The sequence below is a fragment of the Hesperophylax consimilis genome, chromosome 4 (assembly GCF_061612785.1).
Source record: "Hesperophylax consimilis isolate HC1 chromosome 4, BYU_Hcon_1.0, whole genome shotgun sequence".
Classification (NCBI taxonomy): Eukaryota; Metazoa; Arthropoda; class Insecta; order Trichoptera; family Limnephilidae; genus Hesperophylax; species Hesperophylax consimilis.
In genome coordinates this window covers 41780132-41789012 of record NC_142839.1, presented here as the reverse complement: position 1 = coordinate 41789012, position 8881 = coordinate 41780132, and the positions used below count along the sequence as shown (strand labels likewise).

General features: G+C 32.7%; 1 long non-coding RNA gene across 1 annotated transcript; it reads left to right on the top strand.

Annotated features, from left to right (window-relative positions):
* The first annotated feature begins 6071 nt into the window (after positions 1 to 6071).
* LOC149424730 (uncharacterized) lies at positions 6072 to 8600 on the top strand. The gene is made up of 4 exons (XR_016302124.1): positions 6072 to 6723; positions 7223 to 7384; positions 7616 to 7714; positions 8378 to 8600. It is a non-coding gene; the product is annotated as an uncharacterized LOC149424730 (long non-coding RNA).
* The last annotated feature ends 281 nt before the right edge of the window (positions 8601 to 8881 follow it).

The following is an 8881-nucleotide window of genomic DNA, read 5'->3' as shown; positions in this document are numbered from 1 at the left end:
GATCCGGCTTGCCACGCAGCAGGTGGGCAGATACATCCGCCACAAAGGCCGGGACAAACCTCACTATATGAACCCGGGCTAAGACTTGCTAACAAACGTTACATACCACTCGAGGTGATCTACAACATGTGTTGGTTATCTAATTAATAACGCGGTGGTACTCGTACCCGCTTCCCAAATTGCTCAAAAGAAAGGCATTCAGGAAGAAAACTTTAACATTTTTATAAAACCTCTTCGAGGCGAAAGCAAATGGGCGGGGAAGTAGAGAGGTACAATGAACGGGGAAGGACGTATCAGGTTGAAGCTTTTTAGCAACATGTAGAATCCATGCGATGGTTACTCGTCAGGTTTATTCAGAGAGAATTTTCCACTCAGAATTTTAAAAAATCAAGAAAAAAATTGTTCACCAAATAATGAGCAACTTCTAAAAATGTAATATATCAGTTTATTTTGCATTTTACAATGTATATGTATAGCGACACTATTTAAGAGCCATGTATCTTTTGTATGTGAATATGCACAAAATTCCCGACTGTTCCTAGCCGTCTGGAGCCAGTGAGACTATGGCATCCCCAATTTAGGTATGTCGGGAGGCTGAAGGTTGTAGGAAGGGGTTCTGAATAGTGGTTGTACACCTGGGCAATACTGGGAGTATTTTCCACTCTAGAAGGTGCCGCAAGTTATATTAAATATTATTTTAAATGAATAACTAGTGAAATAACACAAATTTATCAAATTCATTTAGTTGCGCACGTAAATTTAGTCGAATTTTGAACCCGTGACCTTCGGATCAGCCAATTAAAACCTAAAAATGTTTAAAATTTTTGTTTAGAATAATTTATTGAGTAAAAACTCAAATGGTCACATTTAATCACTCAAGATAATATTAACAACTCTCAAACAAAAATTGTGAAACAAAAAAATCAGAAAAAAATTCGGTCGCATCAAGGAATGATTTCTTGTTTGAGAGTTAATATTATTTTCGATGACTTAAAATGTTCATTTGGAACGTAAATATTTTATTCTTGATTCGTCATATTTTTGAGCGAATTCGCTTGTTTCCATATTTATTTTTGAACAAGTGTCATTATTTCAAACTTACTAAACTTAAATAATTATAGACAACTTCAAATTATTAATTTCACATTTCGCTCAACCTCTCGTCAAATCAATCAAAATTTGTTTGAAAGAAGAACTTTTTAGTCTTAGCAAAAGGTTTTTGATTAATGACGCTTTCTTCGTATTTACGAAAATAATGATAATTATATAAAGCTTTAGAAATAATGTTCCCCGTAAATAGAATATCCGAAAATGTATTCAAGGTTTGGCTTGATGTTGGGAGTGATTTCTTTTTTTAATTTTTACTCATTCAGCGGAGTCACTGGCAGTTAATACTTGGAAAAAAGTGACACAAGTAATAAATTAATGACAGAAAAGAAAAAAGAAGGCACACATAAAATTAACATATGGATAATGTCTGAAGAAATGAAAAGAAAAATTACAATCGCCTGATATACGGAGAATTATGAACGAAAAAATCACAAATTTGAGAATATATTACAGATAAGATCACAAATCTAAGGCACGTGTAAGTATAAAAGGTCAAAAGGGCAGATTTACTATTTTGTGACATATGTCAAAAGATAGTTGCTGAACTACCTGTAAGTGACTTTGAAAATGTTGATGGTCATTGCAGAATCGTTAGTCAGTTGAGTCGCTCTATTTATTGACTGACACCTTCTGATGAGGCAGAAGTCCTCGCTTTGTGAATATGAAAAAGTACCAGGCGGTACAACTATATAATAAAATCCACAAAAAAATGTTACTGCGATTGAAAATGTGTATATTTTTAAAAATGAAATAAGAAAGTATGTCTGCCACAATCCTTTCATGTTGAGTTTGTGATAGAATACACTTCAATTTAAGTAGAATATGATTGCCAAATAAAGTTATTTGTTATATATTTTTATTTTGTAAAATTATTAGCATACTGAACTACTCGTAACACAATGTAAAATTAATAAATAAGTTTCTATTACCGTATCTGGCCTTAGTTCGTATCGTCGCAAAACACTCCGGTTGCGTTAGGGCCCGTTCCCACTTCCGTTTTCAAATCGGGGGCGGGTCCCGTTTTAAAATCGGATGCCCTAGTGGCTGTAGTGGATGTATGGAGCTGTTCACACTTGTCCGACACGATTTGAAAACGGATCCGACATTTTTTGTCGGATGGCTCGCCTACGCAGCGCGTCCGTTTTCAAATCGTGTCGGCACACGCTCGCTCATAGTGTTGTATGGAGCTGTTCACACTTGCCGTCCAGTCGTTCCGGCAGAGTCCCCGCCAAACCCCGACCCCTCCCCGTCCGCTCCCTGTCGCAAGGAAGCAGGCACGCTGGGTGCTTGTATTTGGTTATTTTGTTAAGTAAATAAATCAAAACTACAATAATGGATAAGGAAATAAATCCCGAAAATTTAATACCACTGGTCGAAGAAAGAGTATGGTAATATTTTATCTTTAACTAAATAAAAACAAAACACTTGGTGTACACAACTTTTGTACATCAAAATTTTTATGTTATTTTATTTAAGTTTACTTTTTTTTAAATTTTAAAGCTTTAATGAGATGCACGGAAGAGCGTATTAGTTAAATAAACACATAATAAAAAATATTTGAGTGTTTATTGTTTTCTTACTTTAAAATATCGATAGCCTTTCTTCAGGACAAATGCACTTTCTCAATTTTGTATTTTGATATGTTAAGCTCTCTGAAACTCATTCCAGTAGATGGTTAAAGGAAGTGATAGACATTCTCTTAAGCCATTAAGCGCCCTTGAGGTGATTTTTCATGGTGAAAACGGCGCTATATAAATAATCCATTCATTATTATTCTAAAATAATTAAAGAACTTTAGTTCATCACTTCTTAACTCACCAATTAACACTTGGAAAATTCCTACAGAAAATCATTCGGCTATGATTGGGTGTACTCAAAATTTTCTTTTCACTTTTTTCCTTCTATTTAATAAGTACCACATGACAACAAGAGCTTCATCGTCGTCCATTGCGCACCATTACTGAATAATGAGCAAATAACATGTTTTTGGTGAATCGACAATTATTTTTTTTCGTAGAGTATGGTCCGTTTTTAAAACGGTAGTGTGAACAGGGCCATTGGCCGTCCGTTTTGAAAACGGGACCCGCCTCCGATTTGAAAACGGAAGTGGGAACGGGCCCTTACTGTTTACATAACGTCCTGGAACCATTTGGAATCCGTTAAGCCATCTTAAATATTCGCATCGCTGGATTATAATACAAGATTTGCTCTATTGTCACACCAAGTCTTTGAAATAGTAGTATCGTTGTAATCAAAAGCTTTACCTCTATTTCTACAACTTCTCGTAACTCGAATGATAAATGTTTTCACAACTATTCGAGAATACACTGGTAATATAGAATTAAAAATTAACTTATTAATTAATTTATGATAACATTCATTTCAATAATATCTCTAATAGTGCCATATTATCCTCGATTATCACGAAAAACTTATCTACATAATATTCTGAATTGTTTTACTGAAAAAATGGTGATATAGGTATATCTTTTTCAATATTTGAATAAATAAACGTAGTATTGTTTTTGATTTAGTGCTCACAAATAAATCATGAATTTGTAATGGAAAACATTCAAGTAAATTTATAACACAGTTGGTTCCAAGTAAAATCGTATGGTTGGAAAATATTTTACACATCCGTTTTATGAAATTTTCATAAAACAGTTCAGTTAATTCGTACACCAATTAATTAAATGATGTTTTTTTTACTTTATTTTTCTTTAAAAACACACCATGGAATTCATGGTTTATTATATATTTTATAATAGCTCGTGTTTTTGTTATTATATTTTTAGGTGTATCGTAAAAAATATTTTCTGGTGTATATTATTTAAAATTAAACTTTTATGTATACAATACGAAATCGGGAATAAAAAAAGCCGGAAAACAAAAGTAAAACAGGTAATAATTGAAGATGATAATAACTTTCATAAACTCCATTTAAATATTCTTCTTACATCTCTACATAATCAATATCGACCTATTATCCTTTATTAGAAGGTTTAGTGGACAAGTTTGTCTGCACCTCCCTTTGACTATTCACAGAACGACACTCAACCACTGACCGTAATACGTTCACATCTTTTGATCAGCAGTTTGCACCTTGCCCATTGAATACCCCGCCTGTTGTGAGTTAGACCAGAAATCCTTTCTAGTCCTTGATCGCCTTAAGACGTCAGCCATTTTCCACTTCAACGGTCCTCAAAGGGATGGTGAGGCTCCTTCCCGGTCACGCCTCCCAAATTGACTGGCCCAATGATGATAAACGATGGAGTAATTGACAAACATATTATTTATTGGGTATCGCTAACACAAAGGGAACAGATTCACTAGCTTTTACTGCGAAAACCACTCGTAGAATTGCCACAAAAATCCTTTTAGAACGGAAAATGATTTTTCCGTCTCAATTGTTTAGTAAAAGGTAGTACCTATACTTTAGTAACTGTACCATAAAATAACACCAAGAGGCGTTTGATCTGGGTTACTGGTGGGACATTTTGAAATGTCCCACTAGTAACAATTCAATTTCCTCGGCGTTATAATTTTTTTGGATGAATTTATAAAAAATGTGAGTATTTAACAAGATATGGGATACCTGCGCTTAAACACAACTGTATATTTAACTCAAATTTGGTGTTTTTGAATTTGTCTGTCAAATGAACTGAAATCGTAGTTTTGAATGTCTTTCTTTGTCATACATGCACAAACGTGATGGCAAGCTATTTCTTAATAAATAAAAAAATAGTCCATTCCGAATACATCGGAACAATTGTTCATGCAACTGCGCTTTCCTGATAAATACAATGATGGAATGTCAAAATATTAGAATTTTTATGAACACATGTTCCAACATCCTTATCCTCATAACACATTAGTGTTTTACTAATAGTTTGTTAGGAAATCTGTCGATTCATTCGTCGAAGGTCTGCATTCCCGTTTTTAATAGGAATACAATAGTTCTACCAGATTTGTTATAAATTTTAATTAAGTTTTCTCCGTAGGGGTGAACGTTCGAATTAAGAATTAACTGTGAGACAATAACGTGTTCATATGTTTGTAAAGTATTTGCAGAGACCTTATTAAATTTGGTCATTCGTTGAGATGTGTTAATATTTTTTTAAATGATGGAATATTGCAATGAGGTTTGAACTTTAATAAGGTAAACCCTGTAATTTATTATGATAAAGAGCTTAAAATTAAAATTAATGTATATTCAAAAATAATAATAACGAAGGATTGCTGATTCATGCATAATAAATTAGGACGTATACGGCCTCAGGATTTTATTTACAAACTTATCTTAGTAATGAGAAGATAAGGGATCATCAGTCATCTAATTAAGTGATATGCAACCATACGTGACGGGCTCCCTCGCCTAATTGGGAGGCTGGGGGGAGATGTAATCTCGGGTTCACTGAACTTAATGTTAATTATTATTTGACGGCCGATTTAACCCTTACACGAGCGGTGAGGGATACTGATTGCGGATGGGGTAACGTACCATGGTTCAGTTTTTTATGTAAAAAGGGTATTGATTTTTCTGACACCAACATTTATAGTCGGTTGATATTTATCACCTTTCCCCCTTCTTACAAAATGTGTCTCTTCAAGACCCAGGTTAATTATTTCTTGTCCTCTAAAAGACTCTCCACACGGCATCCTCGGTTCCATGGTAACTCAACACAATGACAATTCATTACACTATTAAAAAGTGATCTAAGGTCATGAAAAGTGACTGATTTTGTATCATTTGGATTGTTCGGTAAGGCATATATATATATAAATATATATATATATATATATATATATATATATATATATATATATATATATATAGGTTTATGATACGGCACTTTGTACATCTTAGCGTCTGCAAATAACCGGAACTATTGGATCATTTCGACTTACTTGATCATTGAGCACTTACTTGATCATCGACAAATTGAGATTTAAATGCCATTTTAATCGTCTCGGCGAGACGAGATCAGTGGCATTTTCAACTCAATTTGATGTGACAAGTGCGATTTTCGTGAGCATTAGATATGCTCCTATATGCGATTTTATCTCAGATATTCAACCTGACTTTGTTAATTATTTCTATCGTATGTTAAACTAACTTCATTGATCTCAAAAAGCGACGTTGCCATCGTTATTTGTGTCAAACGCAGGTGTACAAATAATTTTCTAAAGTAATTAAATGTTTTAACAATTGTATGCAAAAATAGCCTCTAAAGTAATATTATTTAGAGCTTATTATCGTACGACATTGCGTATTGGTCTAAACAATATTCGAAAGGAACTATAAGGCTCAAGAATTGTATGCAAAATTAACCTCTAAAGTTATATTATTTAGAGCCCATTATCGAATGATGTTGTTTGCTAGCACAAGGCTGGTTTGTTTGTATTGGTCCATTTGAAGCTAGCTTCAGGTTAGTTTTCTGAAACACTTAATGACTTGTAACTGGCTAACAGATAATATTAAATATTACCGTTATTCAATGTTCGTATATCACGAATCAGTTGACAGGTTGATTTGTTTTTGCGTTTTATTAGCTTTATTACGAAGGAGATTTAATAAAATCTTTCAGCTTTGCGAAATGGATTTTAAATACGGTAAGCTATTACATATTTCTAAATAGGTAATAACCTAAATTGTAAAATATAGAATTAATATAATAAATATAATATTAACAATTTTAATCTATGCTTATCAAATGAGTACAGAATAATTACCGTATTTTATTATATAGGTCATGATTTTTTTCTTTCTTTTTTGAGAACCCAAGCAGTAAAATTATTTTGAATAATAGATATATATTATGTATTAACAAAATTCAAAAAAGCTAACCTAACAACTTGTGGTAAAAATGTCAAATCAAACTAAAGCCATATTCCTATACTAAAATATGCATTTAAAAGCATGTTTTGTTTTCAAACAGTTGTTTCTTAAAATAATTAAGTTAAAACGAAGTTTTACACGTCGGATAATCACCCATTAATTTGTTCATATTCAAATTAAACAAATTCCTTTGTGGAAATAAAATTTGCAAAAACAGAAAACTGCAGGTACATATATGTATGTTTCAATGTGTTTGTTCTTGATATTTTATAGATGTTCCAAGAACCAGTGATTTACGTACATCAATAAACAGTACTGACGACATGATCTCGTCTTCACCCTTTTCGCTAATTTCCAAAGGACAAAGTTTAATCATCAGCAATATGCAGAGCATACTGGGCGAAGAAATTAACCATGAAACTTCCTCAGATTCAGGTAATATTCACTGATAATAATCTGAAATATTACAGAGCTACCTTAGCTTATAGTAAATTGTTATAGGTAATATCAGAAATGCTGCTAATTAAATATTCCGTTGCAAATGCTTAATTAGTCTGTTGTTTTGTCATTATATTAGGTTAGGTTTCATATTTGTGCACATGACTTACTTACTACATTGAGATATTATTATTGGATAAATATATAATATATTATGCTTTATTTTAGAAACCAAAACTGAAGTAATGTTAGAAAGGAGTCCGCCGACGTCCGAAGATGATGATTCACTATACAAACCGAACAACGTTACTTCTTCGATAGAATCAGGTATCTACAGAAAACATGTTTAATACTCTTGAAACAATCAATACGTAACATATAATTTGATTATTATATGGTCAGAGGTGCGGCCCAGAAAGCCGAAGGTCCGGTGCGAGTCCCAGATGTGACCGTATCTTTTCTGTTTCAGATTTTAGATTGAGTGATGCTAATATTGTCTTCATTTAATTAAATAATTTAATTTAATTATAATTATTTTAAAAGCAATAATTATTCGCCTGAAACACTCATCCACATTGAAAAATCTCCTGATAAAAGATATTTTATTTATTTATTTATTTATTTAAACGCCCATAGGGCTTTTACAGATAATAATGTACATCTTTATTTATTTATATATTTTTTTAATTATACAGATCTTATATCTTATATGATAAATATATGTTATACAAAATAATATAAGAAAATATCCGAGTTAACAAAATATAGGTACAAATAATTGAGATTTACATAACGCCAACGGGACTCGAACCCGTGTCCCCTCGATTTCCGGTCGACAGCTCTGACCACTGAGCTATGGCGGCTTATCGCTTATCCGCGAAATAATTCAATATATACTAGTGTTTCATTCAACAATGACTGCTTTCTTATAATTTGAGGTTTTACTAATTAAGTTTAAAGAAAGCTAAATAATGTATTGTTACTTTTTAGATATGAAAATTTCCAACGCCGATGATGAGCAACATCATTTAGAGAAGCAGGAGGCAATCGAAGTGTCATCGACTACAACTCGAAGCACTATTTCTACTAGTAAATGAGCACGAGTGCATGACCGTAAAAACTCATGTCCATATTGTACTAAACTGGTAACGAACATACCTTCAATTTCAACCTTTGATTTAGCGTTTGACCCTGTGCATTTTGATGTTTTTATTAAAGCCGTACAAATAAATAGTGGTTACGATGAAATTACAGGTTCTGTAAAAAATCCTAGCATGTCTCAACGACTTTGTACAATCTTTTATAGCCGTACAAAGTCGTTGAGACATGCTAGGAATTTTTACAGAACCTGTAATTTCATCGTAACCACTATTTATTTGTACGGCTTTAATAAAAACATCAAAATGCACAGGGTCAAACGCTAAATCAAAGGTTGAAATTGAAGGTTTCTGTTCTTTAATAACTATATACACCTTGGCTAAATCCCTCATCTTC